The 17,640-nt window shown below is 40.4% G+C and overlaps 31 non-coding genes across 31 annotated transcripts; all 31 read right to left on the bottom strand.

Annotated features, from left to right (window-relative positions):
- Window positions 1-149: 149 nt before the first annotated feature.
- Window positions 150-268, bottom strand: LOC130617419 (5S ribosomal RNA). The gene has a single exon (XR_008978496.1). It is a non-coding gene; the product is annotated as a 5S ribosomal RNA (ribosomal RNA).
- Window positions 269-717: 449 nt separating this feature from the next.
- On the bottom strand, window positions 718-836 carry LOC130615363 (5S ribosomal RNA). The gene has a single exon (XR_008976453.1). It is a non-coding gene; the product is annotated as a 5S ribosomal RNA (ribosomal RNA).
- Window positions 837-1,286: 450 nt separating this feature from the next.
- On the bottom strand, window positions 1,287-1,405 carry LOC130615249 (5S ribosomal RNA). The gene has a single exon (XR_008976338.1). It is a non-coding gene; the product is annotated as a 5S ribosomal RNA (ribosomal RNA).
- Window positions 1,406-1,855: 450 nt separating this feature from the next.
- LOC130615452 (5S ribosomal RNA) lies at window positions 1,856-1,974 on the bottom strand. Its single transcript, XR_008976541.1, has one exon. It is a non-coding gene; the product is annotated as a 5S ribosomal RNA (ribosomal RNA).
- A 450-nt stretch (window positions 1,975-2,424) lies between these two features.
- LOC130616727 (5S ribosomal RNA) lies at window positions 2,425-2,543 on the bottom strand. The gene has a single exon (XR_008977808.1). It is a non-coding gene; the product is annotated as a 5S ribosomal RNA (ribosomal RNA).
- Window positions 2,544-2,993: 450 nt separating this feature from the next.
- On the bottom strand, window positions 2,994-3,112 carry LOC130615642 (5S ribosomal RNA). The gene has a single exon (XR_008976730.1). It is a non-coding gene; the product is annotated as a 5S ribosomal RNA (ribosomal RNA).
- Window positions 3,113-3,562: 450 nt separating this feature from the next.
- Window positions 3,563-3,681, bottom strand: LOC130616570 (5S ribosomal RNA). The gene has a single exon (XR_008977652.1). It is a non-coding gene; the product is annotated as a 5S ribosomal RNA (ribosomal RNA).
- Window positions 3,682-4,131: 450 nt separating this feature from the next.
- Window positions 4,132-4,250, bottom strand: LOC130619021 (5S ribosomal RNA). Its single transcript, XR_008979764.1, has one exon. It is a non-coding gene; the product is annotated as a 5S ribosomal RNA (ribosomal RNA).
- Window positions 4,251-4,700: 450 nt separating this feature from the next.
- Window positions 4,701-4,819, bottom strand: LOC130615641 (5S ribosomal RNA). The gene has a single exon (XR_008976729.1). It is a non-coding gene; the product is annotated as a 5S ribosomal RNA (ribosomal RNA).
- A 450-nt stretch (window positions 4,820-5,269) lies between these two features.
- Window positions 5,270-5,388, bottom strand: LOC130615639 (5S ribosomal RNA). The gene has a single exon (XR_008976727.1). It is a non-coding gene; the product is annotated as a 5S ribosomal RNA (ribosomal RNA).
- Window positions 5,389-5,838: 450 nt separating this feature from the next.
- On the bottom strand, window positions 5,839-5,957 carry LOC130616569 (5S ribosomal RNA). Its single transcript, XR_008977651.1, has one exon. It is a non-coding gene; the product is annotated as a 5S ribosomal RNA (ribosomal RNA).
- Window positions 5,958-6,407: 450 nt separating this feature from the next.
- Window positions 6,408-6,526, bottom strand: LOC130619009 (5S ribosomal RNA). Its single transcript, XR_008979752.1, has one exon. It is a non-coding gene; the product is annotated as a 5S ribosomal RNA (ribosomal RNA).
- A 450-nt stretch (window positions 6,527-6,976) lies between these two features.
- On the bottom strand, window positions 6,977-7,095 carry LOC130615638 (5S ribosomal RNA). Its single transcript, XR_008976725.1, has one exon. It is a non-coding gene; the product is annotated as a 5S ribosomal RNA (ribosomal RNA).
- Window positions 7,096-7,545: 450 nt separating this feature from the next.
- LOC130617445 (5S ribosomal RNA) lies at window positions 7,546-7,664 on the bottom strand. Its single transcript, XR_008978523.1, has one exon. It is a non-coding gene; the product is annotated as a 5S ribosomal RNA (ribosomal RNA).
- Window positions 7,665-8,114: 450 nt separating this feature from the next.
- LOC130615637 (5S ribosomal RNA) lies at window positions 8,115-8,233 on the bottom strand. Its single transcript, XR_008976724.1, has one exon. It is a non-coding gene; the product is annotated as a 5S ribosomal RNA (ribosomal RNA).
- A 450-nt stretch (window positions 8,234-8,683) lies between these two features.
- Window positions 8,684-8,802, bottom strand: LOC130615636 (5S ribosomal RNA). The gene has a single exon (XR_008976723.1). It is a non-coding gene; the product is annotated as a 5S ribosomal RNA (ribosomal RNA).
- Window positions 8,803-9,252: 450 nt separating this feature from the next.
- On the bottom strand, window positions 9,253-9,371 carry LOC130616183 (5S ribosomal RNA). Its single transcript, XR_008977267.1, has one exon. It is a non-coding gene; the product is annotated as a 5S ribosomal RNA (ribosomal RNA).
- Window positions 9,372-9,821: 450 nt separating this feature from the next.
- LOC130617224 (5S ribosomal RNA) lies at window positions 9,822-9,940 on the bottom strand. Its single transcript, XR_008978302.1, has one exon. It is a non-coding gene; the product is annotated as a 5S ribosomal RNA (ribosomal RNA).
- Window positions 9,941-10,390: 450 nt separating this feature from the next.
- Window positions 10,391-10,509, bottom strand: LOC130616306 (5S ribosomal RNA). Its single transcript, XR_008977389.1, has one exon. It is a non-coding gene; the product is annotated as a 5S ribosomal RNA (ribosomal RNA).
- Window positions 10,510-10,959: 450 nt separating this feature from the next.
- LOC130617060 (5S ribosomal RNA) lies at window positions 10,960-11,078 on the bottom strand. The gene has a single exon (XR_008978139.1). It is a non-coding gene; the product is annotated as a 5S ribosomal RNA (ribosomal RNA).
- A 450-nt stretch (window positions 11,079-11,528) lies between these two features.
- On the bottom strand, window positions 11,529-11,647 carry LOC130614953 (5S ribosomal RNA). Its single transcript, XR_008976043.1, has one exon. It is a non-coding gene; the product is annotated as a 5S ribosomal RNA (ribosomal RNA).
- Window positions 11,648-12,097: 450 nt separating this feature from the next.
- Window positions 12,098-12,216, bottom strand: LOC130617449 (5S ribosomal RNA). Its single transcript, XR_008978526.1, has one exon. It is a non-coding gene; the product is annotated as a 5S ribosomal RNA (ribosomal RNA).
- A 450-nt stretch (window positions 12,217-12,666) lies between these two features.
- On the bottom strand, window positions 12,667-12,785 carry LOC130614941 (5S ribosomal RNA). Its single transcript, XR_008976031.1, has one exon. It is a non-coding gene; the product is annotated as a 5S ribosomal RNA (ribosomal RNA).
- A 450-nt stretch (window positions 12,786-13,235) lies between these two features.
- Window positions 13,236-13,354, bottom strand: LOC130616390 (5S ribosomal RNA). Its single transcript, XR_008977472.1, has one exon. It is a non-coding gene; the product is annotated as a 5S ribosomal RNA (ribosomal RNA).
- Window positions 13,355-13,804: 450 nt separating this feature from the next.
- On the bottom strand, window positions 13,805-13,923 carry LOC130619255 (5S ribosomal RNA). The gene has a single exon (XR_008979996.1). It is a non-coding gene; the product is annotated as a 5S ribosomal RNA (ribosomal RNA).
- Window positions 13,924-14,373: 450 nt separating this feature from the next.
- On the bottom strand, window positions 14,374-14,492 carry LOC130615162 (5S ribosomal RNA). The gene has a single exon (XR_008976251.1). It is a non-coding gene; the product is annotated as a 5S ribosomal RNA (ribosomal RNA).
- A 450-nt stretch (window positions 14,493-14,942) lies between these two features.
- Window positions 14,943-15,061, bottom strand: LOC130615635 (5S ribosomal RNA). Its single transcript, XR_008976722.1, has one exon. It is a non-coding gene; the product is annotated as a 5S ribosomal RNA (ribosomal RNA).
- Window positions 15,062-15,511: 450 nt separating this feature from the next.
- Window positions 15,512-15,630, bottom strand: LOC130614929 (5S ribosomal RNA). Its single transcript, XR_008976019.1, has one exon. It is a non-coding gene; the product is annotated as a 5S ribosomal RNA (ribosomal RNA).
- A 450-nt stretch (window positions 15,631-16,080) lies between these two features.
- On the bottom strand, window positions 16,081-16,199 carry LOC130614917 (5S ribosomal RNA). The gene has a single exon (XR_008976007.1). It is a non-coding gene; the product is annotated as a 5S ribosomal RNA (ribosomal RNA).
- A 450-nt stretch (window positions 16,200-16,649) lies between these two features.
- Window positions 16,650-16,768, bottom strand: LOC130619045 (5S ribosomal RNA). The gene has a single exon (XR_008979789.1). It is a non-coding gene; the product is annotated as a 5S ribosomal RNA (ribosomal RNA).
- Window positions 16,769-17,218: 450 nt separating this feature from the next.
- LOC130615633 (5S ribosomal RNA) lies at window positions 17,219-17,337 on the bottom strand. The gene has a single exon (XR_008976721.1). It is a non-coding gene; the product is annotated as a 5S ribosomal RNA (ribosomal RNA).
- Between the last annotated feature and the right edge of the window lie 303 nt (window positions 17,338-17,640).

Below are 17,640 nucleotides of genomic sequence, written 5' to 3'. Positions count from 1 at the left end.
CGTGGCGCATTTATTGCAGCACGATGGTAGCCGTTTTGAAGGGAAAGCAACTTCTAATCATGTCTCTTTCTTGATTTACTCAGCGGCTATTGCGTAAAAAAGATACGTCACAGTCGTAATGATAAATAATGTAACGTGAAAAAGTCAATAGCCTACGACACCGGGAGTTCCCAGGCGGTCCCCCATCCAAGTACTATCCCATCCCGACGATGCTTAACTTCCGTGATCGGACGAGAACAGGTGTGTTCATCGTGGTATGGTCGTAGACAAACAAACGGGCAGATATCTACGATTTATTAGCACATTACATCGAAAATGGTTTAAACTTTAAAGGTCATATTATTTGACTGGATCATCCGAAATAGGTCGTGTTTATGTACATTTGAAGCTCATTTCAAGCGCTATCCATTAATTACGACAACCATGCGCTTTAAGATTTCCGGTAAAAAGTTCCAACGAAGGCAATCTAGGGTACTTTCAGACTTAATTTTCATATGACAAAGTTATTTAGCAAATTAACTACATCGCCATTTTCTTTGTCTGATGCTCGTAATTCATTCATTTGCGACGTGGCGCATTTATTGCAGCCAGATCGTAGTCGTTTTGAAGGGAAAGAAACTTCTAATCAAGTCCCTTACTTGATTTACTCAGCGGCTATTGCGTAAAAAAGATACGTCACAGTCGTAATGATAAATAATGTAACGTGAAAAAGTCAATAGCCTACAACACCGGGAGTTCCCAGGCGGTCCCCCATCCAAGTACTATCCCGGCCCGACGATGCTTAACTTCCGTGATCGGACGAGAACAGGTGTGTTCATCGTGGTATGGTCGTAGACAAACATATGGGTAGATATCTACGATTTATTAGCACATTACATCGAAAATGGTTCGAACGTTAAAGATCATAATTCTTGACTGGGTGATCGGAAATAGTTCGTGTTTATGTGCATTTGAAAGCTCTTTTTAAGCGCTATCGATTCTTTCCGACAACCATGCGCTTTAAGATTTCCGGTAAAAAGTTCCAACGAAGGCAATCTAGGGTACTTTCAGACTTAATTTTCATATGACAAAGTTATTTAGCAAATTAACTACATCGCCATTTTCTTTGTCTGATGCTCGTAATTCATTCATTTGCGACGTGGCGCATTTATTGCAGCCAGATCGTAGTCGTTTTGAAGGGAAAGAAACTTCTAATCAAGTCCCTTACTTGATTTACTCAGCGGCTATTGCGTAAAAAAGATACGTCACAGTCGTAATGATAAATAATGTAACGTGAAAAAGTCAATAGCCTACGACACCGGGAGTTCCCAGGCGGTCCCCCATCCAAGTACTATCCCGGCCCGACGATGCTTAACTTCCGTGATCGGACGAGAACAGGTGTGTTCATCGTGGTATGGTCGTAGACAAACATATGGGTAGATATCTACGATTTATTAGCACATTACATCGAAAATGGTTCGAACGTTAAAGATCATAATTCTTGACTGGGTGATCGGAAATAGTTCGTGTTTATGTGCATTTGAAAGCTCTTTTTAAGCGCTATCGATTCTTTCCGACAACCATGCGCTTTAAGATTTCCGGTAAAAAGTTCCAACGAAGGCAATCTAGGGTACTTTCAGACTTAATTTTCATATGACAAAGTTATTTAGCAAATTAACTACATCGCCATTTTCTTTGTCTGATGCTCGTAATTCATTCATTTGCGACGTGGCGCATTTATTGCAGCCAGATGGTAGTCGTTTTGAAGGGAAAGAAACTTCTAATCAAGTCCCTTACTTGATTTACTCAGCGGCTATTGCGTAAAAAAGATACGTCACAGTCGTAATGATAAATAATGTAACGTGAAAAAGTCAATAGCCTACGACACCGGGAGTTCCCAGGCGGTCCCCCATCCAAGTACTATCCCGGCCCGACGATGCTTAACTTCCGTGATCGGACGTGAACAGGTGTGTTCATCGTGGTATGGTCGTAGACAAACATATGGGTAGATATCTACGATTTATTAGCACATTACATCAAAAATGGTTCGAATTTTAAAGATCATAATTCTTGACTGGGTGATCGGAAATAGTTCGTGTTTATGTGCATTTGAAAGCTCTTTTTAAGTGCTACCCATTAATTACGACAACCATGCGCTTTAAGATTTCCGGTAAAAAGCTCCAACGAAGGCAATCTAGGGTACTTTCAGACTTAATTTTCATATGACAAAGTTATTTAGCAAATTAACTACATCGCCATTTTCTTTGTCTGATGCTCGTAATTCATTCATTTGCGACGTGGCGCATTTATTGCAGCCAGATTGTAGCCGTTTTGAAGGGAAAGAAACTTCTAATCAAGTCCCTTACTTGATTTACTCAGCGGCTATTGTGTAAAAAAGATACGTCACAGTCGTAATGATAAATAATGTAACGTGAAAAAGTCAATAGCCTACGACACCGGGAGTTCCCAGGCGGTCCCCCATCCAAGTACTATCACGGCCCGACGATGCTTAACTTCCGTGATCGGACGAGAACAGGTGTGTTCATCGTGGTATGGTCGTAGACAAACGTACAGGTAGATATCTACGATTTATTAGCACATTACATCGAAAATGGTTCGAACTTTAAAGATCATAATTCTTGACTGGGTGATCGGAAATAGTTCGTGTTTATGTGCATTTGAAAGCTCTTTTTAAGCGCTATCGATTTTTTACGACAATAATGCGCTTTAAGATTTCCGGTAAAAAGTTCCAACGAAGGCAATCTAGGGTACTTTCAGACTTAATTTTCATATGACAAAGTTAGTTAGCAAAGTAAGTACATCGCTATTTTCTTTGTCTGACGCTCGTAATCCATTCATTTGCGACGTGGCGCATTTATTGCAGCACGATGGTAGCCGTTTTGAAGGGAAAGCAACTTCTAATCATGTCTCTTTCTTGATATACTCAGCGGATATTTCGTAAAAAAGATACGTCACAGTCGTAATGATAAATAATGTAACGTGAAAAAGTCAATAGCCTACGACACCGGGAGTTCCCAGGCGGTCCCCCATCCAAGTACTATCCCGGCCCGACGATGCTTAACTTCCGTGATCGGACGAGAACAGGTGTGTTCATCGTGGTATGGTCGTAAACAAACAAACGGGCAGATATCTACGATTTATTAGCACATTACATCGAAAATGGTTTAAACTTTAAAGGTCATATTTCTTGACTGGATCATCCGAAATAGGTCGTGTTTATGTGCATTTGAAAGCTCATTTCAAGCGCTATCCATTAATTACGACAATAATGCGCTTTAAGATTTCCGGTAAAAAGTTCCAACGAAGGCAATCTAGGGTGCTTTCAGACTTAATTTTCATATGACAAAGTTAACTAGCAAAGTAACTACATCGCCATTTTCTTTGTCTGACGCTCGTAATCCATTCATTTGCGACTTGGCGCATTTATTGCTGCCAGATCGTAACCGTTTTGAAGGGAAAGCAACTTCTAATCATGTCTCTTTCTTGATTTACTCAGCGGATATTTCGTAAAAAAGATACCTCACAGTCGTAATGATAAATAATGTAACGTGAAAAAGTCAATAGCCTACGACACCGGGAGTTCCCAGGCGGTCCCCCATCCAACTACTATCCCGGCCCGACGATGCTTAACTTCCGTGATCGGACGAGAACAGGTGTGTTCATCGTGGTATGGTCGTAAACAAACAAACGGGCAGATATCTACGATTTATTAGCACATTACATCGAAAATGGTTTAAACTTTAAAGGTCATATTTCTTGACTGGATCATCCGAAATAGGTCGTGTTTATGTGAATTTGAAAGCTCATTTCAAGCGCTATCCATTAATTACGACAATAATGCGCTTTAAGATTTTCGGTAAAATGTTCCAACGAAGGCAATCTAGGGTACTTTCAGACTTAATTTTCATATGACAAAATTAGTTAGCAAAGTAAGTTCATCGCTATTTTCTTTGTCTGACGCTCGTAATCCATTCATTTGCGACGTGGCGCATTTATTGCAGCACGATGGTAGTCGTTTTGAAGGGAAAGCAACTTCTAATCATGTCTCTTTCTTGATTTACTCGGCGGCTATTGCGTAAAAAAGATACGTCACAGTCGTAATGATAAATAATGTAACGTGAAAAAGTCAATAGCCTACGACACCGGGAGTTCCCAGGCGGTCCCCCATCCAAGTACTATCCTGGCCCGACGATGCTTAACTTCCGTGATCGGACGAGAACAGGTGTGTTCATCGTGGTATGGTCGTAGACAAACAAACGGGCAGATATCTACGATTTATTAGCACATTACATCGAAAATGGTTTAAATTTTAAAGGTCATATTTCTTGACTGGATTATCCGAAATAGGTCGTGTTTATGTGCATTTGAAAGCTCATTTCAAGCGCTATCGATTAATTACGACAACGATGCGCTTTAAGATTTCCGGTAAAAAGTTCCAACGAAGGCAATCTAGGGTACTTTCAGACTTAATTTTCATATGACAAAGTTAATTAGCAAATTAACTACATCGCCATTTTCTTTGTCTGACGCTCGTAATCCATTCATTTGCGACTTGGCGCATTTATTGCTGCCAGATCGTAGCCGTTTTGAAGGGAAAGCAACTTCTAATCATGTCTCTTTCTTGATTTACTCAGCGGCTATTTCGTAAAAAAGATACGTCACAGTCGTAATGATAAATAATGTAACGTGAAAAAGTCAATAGCCTACGACACCGGGAGTTCCCAGGCGGTCCCCCATCCAAGTACTATCCCGGCCCGACGATGCTTAACTTCCGTGATCGGACGAGAACAGGTGTGTTCATCGTGGTATGGTCGTAAACAAACAAACGGGCAGATATCTACGATTTATTAGCACATTACATCGAAAATGGTTTAAACTTTAAAGGTCATATTTATTGACTGGATCATCCGAAATAGGTCGTGTTTATGTGCATTTGAAAGCTCATTTCAAGCGTTATCCATTAATTACGACAACCATGCGCTTTAAGATTTCCGGTAAAAAGTTCCAACGAAGGCAATCTAGGGTACTTTCAGACTTAATTTTCATATGACAAAGTTAGTTAGCAAAGTAAGTACATCGCTATTTTCTTTGTCTGACGCTCGTAATCCATTCATTTGCGACGTGGCGCATTTATTGCAGCACGATGGTAGCCGTTTTGAAGAGAAAGCAACTTCTAATCATGTCTCTTTCTTGATATACTCAGCGGATATTTCGTAAAAAAGATACGTCACAGTCGTAATGATAAATAATGTAACGTGAAAAAGTCAATAGCCTACGACACCGGGAGTTCCCAGGCGGTCCCCCATCCAAGTACTATCCCGGCCCGACGATGCTTAACTTCCGTGATCGGACGAGAACAGGTGTGTTCATCGTGGTATGGTCGTAAACAAACAAACGGGCAGATATCTACGATTTATTAGCACATTACATCGAAAATGGTTTAAACTTTAAAGGTCATATTTCTTGACTGGATCATCCGAAATAGGTCGTGTTTATGTGCATTTGAAAGCTCATTTCAAGCGCTATCCATTAATTACGACAATAATGCGCTTTAAGATTTCCGGTAAAAAGTTCCAACGAAGGCAATCTAGGGTGCTTTCAGACTTAATTTTCATATGACAAAGTTAACTAGCAAAGTAACTACATCGCCATTTTCTTTGTCTGACGCTCGTAATCCATTCATTTGCGACTTGGCGCATTTATTGCTGCCAGATCGTAACCGTTTTGAAGGGAAAGCAACTTCTAATCATGTCTCTTTCTTGATTTACTCAGCGGATATTTCGTAAAAAAGATACCTCACAGTCGTAATGATAAATAATGTAACGTGAAAAAGTCAATAGCCTACGACACCGGGAGTTCCCAGGCGGTCCCCCATCCAACTACTATCCCGGCCCGACGATGCTTAACTTCCGTGATCGGACGAGAACAGGTGTGTTCATCGTGGTATGGTCGTAAACAAACAAACGGGCAGATATCTACGATTTATTAGCACATTACATCGAAAATGGTTTAAACTTTAAAGGTCATATTTCTTGACTGGATCATCCGAAATAGGTCGTGTTTATGTGAATTTGAAAGCTCATTTCAAGCGCTATCCATTAATTACGACAATAATGCGCTTTAAGATTTTCGGTAAAATGTTCCAACGAAGGCAATCTAGGGTACTTTCAGACTTAATTTTCATATGACAAAATTAGTTAGCAAAGTAAGTTCATCGCTATTTTCTTTGTCTGACGCTCGTAATCCATTCATTTGCGACGTGGCGCATTTATTGCAGCACGATGGTAGTCGTTTTGAAGGGAAAGCAACTTCTAATCATGTCTCTTTCTTGATTTACTCGGCGGCTATTGCGTAAAAAAGATACGTCACAGTCGTAATGATAAATAATGTAACGTGAAAAAGTCAATAGCCTACGACACCGGGAGTTCCCAGGCGGTCCCCCATCCAAGTACTATCCTGGCCCGACGATGCTTAACTTCCGTGATCGGACGAGAACAGGTGTGTTCATCGTGGTATGGTCGTAGACAAACAAACGGGCAGATATCTACGATTTATTAGCACATTACATCGAAAATGGTTTAAATTTTAAAGGTCATATTTCTTGACTGGATTATCCGAAATAGGTCGTGTTTATGTGCATTTGAAAGCTCATTTCAAGCGCTATCGATTAATTACGACAACGATGCGCTTTAAGATTTCCGGTAAAAAGTTCCAACGAAGGCAATCTAGGGTACTTTCAGACTTAATTTTCATATGACAAAGTTAATTAGCAAATTAACTACATCGCCATTTTCTTTGTCTGACGCTCGTAATCCATTCATTTGCGACTTGGCGCATTTATTGCTGCCAGATCGTAGCCGTTTTGAAGGGAAAGCAACTTCTAATCATGTCTCTTTCTTGATTTACTCAGCGGCTATTTCGTAAAAAAGATACGTCACAGTCGTAATGATAAATAATGTAACGTGAAAAAGTCAATAGCCTACGACACCGGGAGTTCCCAGGCGGTCCCCCATCCAAGTACTATCCCGGCCCGACGATGCTTAACTTCCGTGATCGGACGAGAACAGGTGTGTTCATCGTGGTATGGTCGTAAACAAACAAACGGGCAGATATCTACGATTTATTAGCACATTACATCGAAAATGGTTTAAACTTTAAAGGTCATATTTATTGACTGGATCATCCGAAATAGGTCGTGTTTATGTGCATTTGAAAGCTCATTTCAAGCGTTATCCATTAATTACGACAACCATGCGCTTTAAGATTTCCGGTAAAAAGTTCCAACGAAGGCAATCTAGGGTACTTTCAGACGTAATTTTCATATGACAAAGTTAATTAGCAAATTAGCTACATCGCCATTTTCTTTGTCTGACGCTCGTAATCCATTCATTTGCGACGTGGCGCATTTATTGCAGCAAGATTGTAGCCGTTTTGAAGGGAAAGCAACTTCTAATCATGTCTTTTTCTTGATTTACTCACCGGCTATTGCGTAAAAAAGATACGTCACAGTCGTAATGATAAATAATGTAACGTGAAAAAGTCAATAGCCTACGACACCGGGAGTTCCCAGGCGGTCCTCCATCCAAGTACTATCCCGGCCCGAGGATGCTTAACTTCCGTGATCGGACGAGAACAGGTGTGTTCATCGAGGTATGGTCGTAGACAAACAAACGGGCAGATATGTACGATTTATTAGCACATTACATCGAAAATGGTTTAAATTTTAAAGGTCATATTTCTTGACTGGATTATCCGAAATAGGTCGTGTTTATGTGCATTTGAAAGCTCATTTCAAGCGCTATCCATTAATTACGACAATAATGCGCTTTAAGATTTCCGGTAAAAAGTTCCAACGAAGGAAATCTAGGGTGCTTTCAGACTTAATTTTCATATGACAAAGTTAATTAGCAAAGTAACTACATCGCCATTTTCTTTGTCTGACGCTCGTAATCCATTCATTTGCGACGTGGCGCAATTATTGCAGCAAGATTGTAGCCGTTTTGAAGGGAAAGCAACTTCTAATCATGTCTCTTTCTTGATTTACTCAGCGGCTATTTCGTAAAAAAGATACGTCACAGTCGTAATGATAAATAATGTAACGTGAAAAAGTCAATAGCCTACGACACCGGGAGTTCCCAGGCGGTCCCCCATCCAAGTACTATCCCGGCCCGACGATGCTTAACTTCCGTGATCGGACGAGAACAGGTGTGTTCATCGTGGTATGGTCGTAAACAAACAAACGGGCAGATATCTACGATTTATTAGCACATTACATCGAAAATGGTTTAAACTTTAAAGGTCATATTTATTGACTGGATCATCCGAAATAGGTCATGTTTATGTGCATTTGAAAGCTCATTTCAAGCGCTATCCATTAATTACGACAACCATGCGCTTTAAGATTTCCGGTAAAAAGTTCCAACGAAGGCAATCTAGGGTACTTTCAGACTTAATTTTCATATGACAAAGTTAATTAGCAAATTAACTACATCGCCATTTTCTTTGTCTGACGCTCGTAATCCATTCATTTGCGACTTGGCGCATTTATTGCTGCCAGATCGTAGCCGTTTTGAAGGGAAAGCAACTTCTAATCATGTCTCTTTCTTGATTTACTCAGCGGCTATTTCGTAAAAAAGATACGTCACAGTCGTAATGATAAATAATGTAACGTGAAAAAGTCAATAGCCTACGACACCGGGAGTTCCCAGGCGGTCCCCCATCCAAGTACTATCCCGGCCCGACGATGCTTAACTTCCGTGATCGGACGAGAACAGGTGTGTTCATCGTGGTATGGTCGTAAACAAACAAACGGGCAGATATCTACGATTTATTAGCACATTACATCGAAAATGGTTTAAACTTTAAAGGTCATATTTATTGACTGGATCATCCGAAATAGGTCGTGTTTATGTGCATTTGAAAGCTCATTTCAAGCGCTATCCATTAATTACGACAACCATGCGCTTTAAGATTTCCGGTAAAAAGTTCCAACGAAGGCAATCTAGGGTACTTTCAGACTTAATTTTCATATGACAAAGTTAATTAGCAAATTAGCTACATCGCCATTTTCTTTGTCTGACGCTCGTAATCCATTCATTTGCGACGTGGCGCATTTATTGCAGCAAGATTGTAGCCGTTTTGAAGGGAAAGCAACTTCTAATCATGTCTCTTTCTTGATTTACTCAACGGCTATTGAGTAAAAAAGATACGTCCCAGTCGTAATGATAAATAATGTAACGTGAAAAAGTCAATAGCCTACGACACCAGGAGTTCCCAGGCGGTCCCACATCCAAGTACTATCCCGGCCCAACGATGCTTAACTTCCGTGATCGGACGAGAACAGGTGCGTTCATCGTGGTATGGTCGTAGACAAACAAACGGGCAGATATCTACGATTTCTTAGCACATTACATCGAAAATGGTTTAAATTTTAAAGGTCATATTTCTTGACAGGATCATCCGAAAAAGGTCGTGTTTATGTGCATTTGAAAACTCATTTCAAGCGCTATCCATTAATTACGACAACTATGCGCTTTAAGATTTCCGGTAAAAAGTTCCAACGAAGGCAATCTAGGGTACTTTCAGACTTAATTTTCATATGACAAAGTTAATTAGCAAATTAGCTACATCGCCATTCTCTTTGTCTGACGCTCGTAATCCATTCATTTGCGACGTGGCGCATTTAATGCTGCCAGATCGTAGCCCTTTTGAAGGGAAAGAAACTTCTAATGATGTCCCTTACTTGATTTACTCAGCGGCTATTGCGTAAAAAAGATACGTCACAGTCGTAATGATAAATAATGTAACGTGAAAAAGTCAATAGCCTACGACACCGGGAGTTCCCAGGCGGTCCTCCATCCAAGTACTATCCCGGCCCGAGGATGCTTAACTTCCGTGATCGGACGAGAACAGGTGTGTTCATCGTGGTATGGTCGTAGACACACAAACGGGCAGATATCTACGATTTATTAGCACATTACATCGAAAATGGTTCAAACTTTAATGGTCATATTTCTTGACTGGATCATCCGAAATAGGTCGTGTTTATGTGCATTTGAAAGCTCTTTTTAAGAGCTATCGATTCTTTACGACAACCATGCGCTTTAAGATTTCCGGTAAAAAGTTCCAACGAAGGAAATCTAGGGTGCTTTCAGACTTAATTTTCATATGACAAAGTTAATTAGCAAAGTAACTACATCGCCATTTTCTTTGTCTGACGCTCGTAATCCATTTATTTGCGACGTGGCGCATTTATTGCAGCAAGATTGTAGCCGTTTTGAAGGGAAAGCAACTTCTAATCATGTCTCTTTCTTGATTTACTCAGCAGCTATTGCGTAAAAAAGATACGTCCCAGTCGTAATGATAAATAATGTAACGTGAAAAAGTCAATAGCCTACGACACCAGGAGTTCCCAGGCGGTCCCACATCCAAGTACTATCCCGGCCCAACGATGCTTAACTTCCGTGATCGGACGAGAACAGGTGTGTTCATCGTGGTATGGTCGTAGACAAACAAACGGGCAGATATCTACAATTTATTAGCACATTACATCGAAAATGGTTTAAATTTTAAAGGTCATATTTCTTGACTGGATCATCCGAAAAAGGTCGTGTTTATGTGCATTTGAAAACTCATTTCAAGCGCTATCCATTAATTACGACAACCATGCGCTTTAAGATTTCCGGTAAAAAGTTCCAACGAAGGCAATCTAGGGTACTTTCAGACTTAATTTTCAGATGACAAAGTTAATTAGCAAATTAGCTACATCGCCATTCTCTTTGTCTGACGCTCGTAATCCATTCATTTGCGACGTGGCGCATTAAATGCTGCCAGATCGTAGCCCTTTTGAAGGGAAAGAAACTTCTAATGATGTCCCTTACTTGATTTACTCAGCGGCTATTGCGTAAAAAAGATACGTCACAGTCGTAATGATAAATAATGTAACGTGAAAAAGTCAATAGCCTACGACACCAGGAGTTCCCAGGCGGTCCTCCATCTAAGTACTATCCCGGCCCAAGGATGCTTAACTTCCGTGATCGGACGAGAACAGGTGTGTTCATCGTGGTATGGTCGTAGACACACAAACGGGCAGATATCTACGATTTATTAGCACATTACATCGAAAATGGTTCAAACTTTAAAGGTCATATTTCCTGACTGGATCATCCGAAATAGGTCGTGTTTATGTGCATTTGAAAGCTCTTTTTAAGCGCTATCGATTCCTTACGACAACCATGCGCTTTAAGATTTCCGGTAAAAAGTTCCAACGAAGGAAATCTAGGGTGCTTTCAGACTTAATTTTCATATGACAAAGTTAATTAGCAAAGTAACTACATCGCCATTTTCTTTGTCTGACGCTCGTAATCCATTTATTTGCGACGTGGCGCATTTATTGCAGCAAGATTGTAGCCGTTTTGAAGGGAAAGCAACTTCTAATCATGTCTCTTTCTTGATTTACTCAGCGGCTATTGCGTAAAAAAGATACGTCCCAGTCGTAATGATAAATAATGTAACGTGAAAAAGTCAATAGCCTACGACACCAGGAGTTCCCAGGCGGTCCCCCATCCAAGTACTATCCCGGCCCAACGATGCTTAACTTCCGTGATCGGACGAGAACAGGTGTGTTCATCGTGGTATGGTCGTAGACAAACAAACGGGCAGATATCTACGATTTATTAGCACATTACATCGAAAATGGTTTAAATTTTAAAGGTCATATTTCTTGACTGGATCATCCGAAATAGGTCGTGTTTATGTGCATTTGAAAGCTCATTTCAAGCGCTATCCATTAATTACGACAACCATGCGCTTTAAGATTTTCGGTAAAAAGTTCCAACGAAGGCAATCTAGGGTACTTTCAGACTTAATTTTCATATGACAAAGTTAATTAGCAAATTAGCTACATCGCCATTCTCTTTGTCTGACGCTCGTAATCCATTCATTTGCGACGTGGCGCATTTAATGCTGCCAGATCGTAGCCCTTTTGAAGGGAAAGAAACTTCTAATGATGTCCCTTACTTGATTTACTCAGCGGCTATTGCGTAAAAAAGATACGTCACAGTCGTAATGATAAATAATGTAACGTGAAAAAGTCAATAGCCTACGACACCGGGAGTTCCCAGGCGGTCCTCCATCCAAGTACTATCCCGGCCCGAGGACGCTTAACTTCCGTGATCGGACGAGAACAGGTGTATTCATCGTGGTATGGTCGTAGACACACAAACGGGCAGATAGCTACGATTTATTAGCACATTACATCGAAAATGGTTCAAACTTTAAAGGTCATATTTCTTGACTGGATCATCCGAAATAGGTCGTGTTTATGTGCATTTGAAAGCTCTTTTTAAGCGCTATCGATTCTTTACGACAATAATGCGCTTTAAGATTTCCGGTAAAAAGTTCCAACGAAGGAAATCTAGGGTGCTTTCAGACTTAATTTTCATATGACAAAGTTAATTAGCAAAGTAACTACATCGCCATTTTCTTTGTCTGACGCTCGTAATCCATTTATTTGCGACGTGGCGCATTTATTGCAGCAAGATTGTAGCCGTTTTGAAGGGAAAGCAACTTCTAATCATGTCTCTTTCTTGATTTACTCAGCAGCTATTGCGTAAAAAAGATACGTCCCAGTCGTAATGATAAATAATGTAACGTGAAAAAGTCAATAGCCTACGACACCAGGAGTTCCCAGGCGGTCCCCCATCCAAGTACTATCCCGGCCCAACGATGCTTAACTTCCGTGATCGGACGAGAACAGGTGTGTTCATCGTGGTATGGTCGTAGACAAACAAACGGGCAGATATCTACGATTTATTAGCACATTACATCGAAAATGGTTTAAATTTTAAAGGTCATATTTCTTGACTGGATTATCCGAAATAGGTCGTGTTTATGTGCATTTGAAAGCTCATTTCAAGCGCTATCCATTAATTACGACAATAATGCGCTTTAAGATTTCCGGTAAAAAGTTCCAACGAAGGAAATCTAGGGTGCTTTCAGACTTAATTTTCATATGACAAAGTTAATTAGCAAAGTAACTACATCGCCATTTTCTTTGTCTGACGCTCGTAATCCATTTATTTGCGACGTGGCGCATTTATTGCAGCAAGATTGTAGCCGTTTTGAAGGGAAAGCAACTTCTAATCATGTCTCTTTCTTGATTTACTCAGCGGCTATTGCGTAAAAAAGATACGTCACAGTCGTAATGATAAATAATGTAACGTGAAAAAGTCAATAGCCTACGACACCGTGAGTTCCCAGGCGGTCCCCCATCCAAGTACTATCCCGGCCCAACGATGCTTAACTTCCGTGATCGGACGAGAACAGGTGTGTTCATCGTGGTATGGTCGTAGACACACAAAGGGGCAGATATCTACGATTTATTAGCACATTACATCGAAAATGGTTCACACTTTAAAGGTCATATTTCTTGACTGGATCATCCGAAATAGGTCGTGTTTATGTGCATTTGAAAGATCTTTTTAAGCGCTATCGATTCTTTACGACAACCATGCGCTTTAAGATTTCCGGTAAAAAGTTCCAACGAAGGAAATCTAGGGTGCTTTCAGACTTAATTTTCATATGACAAAGTTAATTAGCAAAGTAACTACATCGCCATTTTCTTTGTCTGACGCTCGTAATCCATTTATTTGCGACGTGGCGCATTTATTGCAGCAAGATTGTAGCCGTTTTGAAGGGAAAGCAAATTCTAATCATGTCTCTTTCTTGATTTACTCAGCGGCTATTGCGTAAAAAAGATACGTCCCAGTCCTAATGATAAATAATGTAACGTGAAAAAGTCAATAGACTACGACACCGGGAGTTCCCAGGCGGTCCCCCATCCAAGTACTATCCCGGCCCAACGATGCTTAACTTCCGTGATCGGACGAGAACAGGTGTGTTCATCGTGGTATGGTCGTAGACAAACAAACGGGCAGATATCTACGATTTATTAGCACATTACATCAAAAATGGTTTAAATTTTAAAGGTCATATTTCTTGACTGGATTATCCGAAAAAGGTTGTGTTTATGTGCATTTGAAAGCTCGTTTCAAGCGCTATCCATTAATTGCGACAATAATGCGCTTTAAGATTTCCGGTAAAAAGTTCCAACGAAGGCAATCTAGGGTACTTTCAGACTTAATTTTCATATGACAAAGTTAATTAGCAAAGTAACTACATCGCCATTTTCTTTGTCTGACGCTCGTAATCCATTTATTTGCGACGTGGCGCATTTATTGCAGCAAGATTGTAGCCGTTTTGAAGGGAAAGCAACTTATAATCATGTCTCTTTCTTGATTTACTCAGCGGCTATTGCGTAAAAAAGATACGTCCCAGTCCTAATGATAAATAATGTAACGTGAAAAAGTCAATAGCCTACGACACCGGGAGTTCCCAGGCGGTCCCCCATCCAAGTACTACCCCGGCCCGACGATGCTTAACTTCCGTGATCGGACGAGAACAGGTGTGTTCATCGTGGTATGGTCGTAGACAAACAAACGGGCAGATATCTACGATTTATTAGCACATTACATCGAAAATGGTTTAAATTATAAAGGTCATATTTCTTGACTGGATTATCCGAAATAGGTCGTGTTTATGTGCATTTGAAAGCTCATTTCAAGCGCTATCCATTAATTACGACAATAATGCGCTTTAAGATTTCCGGTAAAAAGTTCCAACGAAGGAAATCTAGGGTGCTTTCAGACTTAATTTTCATATGACAAAGTTAATTAGCAAAGTAACTACATCGCCATTTTCTTTGTCTGACGCTCGTAATCCATTCATTTGCGACGTGGCGCATTTATTGCAGCAAGATTGTAGCCGTTTTGAAGGGAAAGCAACTTCTAATCATGTCTCTTTCTTGATTTACTCAGCGGCTATTTCGTAAAAAAGATACGTCACAGTCGTAATGATAAATAACGTAACGTGAAAAAGTCAATAGCCTACGACACCGGGAGTTCCCAGGCGGTCCCCCATCCAAGTACTATCCCGGCCCGACGATGCTTAACTTCCGTGATCGGACGAGAACAGGTGTGTTCATCGTGGTATGGTCGTAAACAAACAAACGGTCAGATATCTACGATTTATTAGCACATCACATCGAAAATGGTTTAAACTTTAAAGGTCATATTTACTGACTGGATCATCCGAAATAGGTCGTGTTTATGTGCATTTGAAAACTCATTTCAAGCGCTATCCACTAATTATGACAACCATGCGCTTTAAGATTTCCGGTAAAAAGTTCCAACGAAGGAAATCTAGGGTACTTTCAGACTTTATTTTCATATGACAAAGTTAATTAACAAATTAGCTACATCGCCATTTTCTTTGTCTGACGCTCGTAATCCATTCATTTGCGACGTGGCGCATTTATTGCAGCAAGGTTGTAGCCGTTTTGAAGGGAAAGCAACTTCTAATCATGTCTCTTTCTTGATTTACTCAGCGGCTATTGCGTAAAAAAGATACGTCCCAGTCGTAATGATAAATAATGTAACGTGAAAAAGTCAATAGCCTACGACACCAGGAGTTCCCAGGCGGTCCCCCATCCAAGTACTATCCCGGCCCAACGATGCTTAACTTCCGTGATCGGACGAGAACAGGTGTGTTCATCGTGGTATGGTCGTAGACAAACAAACGGGCAGATATCTACGATTTATTAGCACATTACATCGAAAATGGTTTAAATTTTAAAGGTCATATTTCTTGACTGGATCATCCGAAATAGGTCGTGTTTATGTGCATTTGAAAGCTCATTTCAAGCGCTATCCATTAATTACGACAACCATGCGCTTTAAGATTTCCGGTAAAAAGTTCCAACGAAGGAAATCTAGGGTACTTTCAGACTTTATTTTCATATGACAAAGTTAATTAGCAAATTAGCTACATCGCCATTTTCTTTGTCTGACGCTCGTAATCCATTCATTTGCGACGTGGCGCATTTATTACAGCCAGATTGTAGCCGTTTTGAAGGGAAAGCAACTTCTAATCATGTCTCTTTCTTGATTTACTCAGCTGCTATTGCGTAAAAAAGATACGTCCCAGTCGTAATGATAAATAATGTAACGTGAAAAAGTCAATAGCCTACGACACCAGGAGTTCCCAGGCGGTCCCCCATCCAAGTACTATCCCGGCCCAACGATGCTTAACTTCCGTGATCGGACGAGAACAGGTGTGTTCATCGTGGTATGGTCGTAGACAAACAAACGGGCAGATATCTACGATTTATTAGCACATTACATCGAAAATGGTTTAAATTTTAAAGGTCATATTTCTTGACTGGATCATCCGAAATAGGTCGTGTTTATGTGCATTTGAAAGCTCATTTCAAGCGCTATCCATTAATTACGTCAACCATGCGCTTTAAGATTTCCGGTAAAAAGTTCCAACGAAGGCAATCTAGGGTACTTTCAGACTTAATTTTCATATGACAAAGTTAATTAGCAAATTAGCTACATCGCCATTCTCTTTGTCTGACGCTCGTAATCCATTCATTTGCGACGTGGCGCATTTAATGCTGCCAGATCGTAGCCCTTTTGAAGGGAAAGAAACTTCTAATGATGTCCCTTACTTGATTTACTCAGCGGCTATTGCGTAAAAAAGATACGTCACAGTCCTAATGATAAATAATGTAACGTGAAAAAGTCAATAGACTACGACACCGGGAGTTCCCAGGCGGTCCCCCATCCAAGTACTACCCCGGCCCGACGATGCTTAACTTCCGTGATCGGACGAGAACAGGTGTGTTCATCGTGGTATGGTCGTAGACAAACAAACGGGCAGATATCTACGATTTATTAGCACATTACATCGAAAATGGTTTAAATTATAAAGGTCATATTTCTTGACTGGATTATCCGAAATAGGTCGTGTTTATGTGCATTTGAAAGCTCATTTCAAGCGCTATCCATTAATTACGACAATAATGCGCTTTAAGATTTCCGGTAAAAAGTTCCAACGAAGGAAATCTAGGGTGCTTTCAGACTTAATTTTCATATGACAAAGTTAATTAGCAAAGTAACTACATCGCCATTTTCTTTGTCTGACGCTCGTAATCCATTCATTTGCGACGTGGCGCATTTATTGCAGCAAGATTGTAGCCGTTTTGAAGGGAAAGCAACTTCTAATCATGTCTCTTTCTTGATTTACTCAGCGGCTATTTCGTAAAAAAGATACGTCACAGTCGTAATGATAAATAACGTAACGTGAAAAAGTCAATAGCCTACGACACCGGGAGTTCCCAGGCGGTCCCCCATCCAAGTACTATCCCGGCCCGACGATGCTTAACTTCCGTGATCGGACGAGAACAGGTGTGTTCATCGTGGTATGGTCGTAAACAAACAAACGGTCAGATATCTACGATTTATTAGCACATCACATCGAAAATGGTTTAAACTTTAAAGGTCATATTTACTGACTGGATCATCCGAAATAGGTCGTGTTTATGTGCATTTGAAAACTCATTTCAAGCGCTATCCACTAATTACGACAACCATGCGCTTTAAGATTTCCGGTAAAAAGTTCCAACGAAGGAAATCTAGGGTACTTTCAGACTTTATTTTCATATGACAAAGTTAATTAACAAATTAGCTACATCGCCATTTTCTTTGTCTGACGCTCGTAATCCATTCATTTGCGACG

The sequence above is a fragment of the Hydractinia symbiolongicarpus genome, chromosome 11 (assembly GCF_029227915.1).
Source record: "Hydractinia symbiolongicarpus strain clone_291-10 chromosome 11, HSymV2.1, whole genome shotgun sequence".
NCBI classification, from domain to species: domain Eukaryota; kingdom Metazoa; phylum Cnidaria; class Hydrozoa; order Anthoathecata; family Hydractiniidae; genus Hydractinia; species Hydractinia symbiolongicarpus.
The sequence above is the reverse complement of the archived record's forward strand: the minus strand, read 5'-3'. Positions and strand labels throughout refer to the sequence as shown.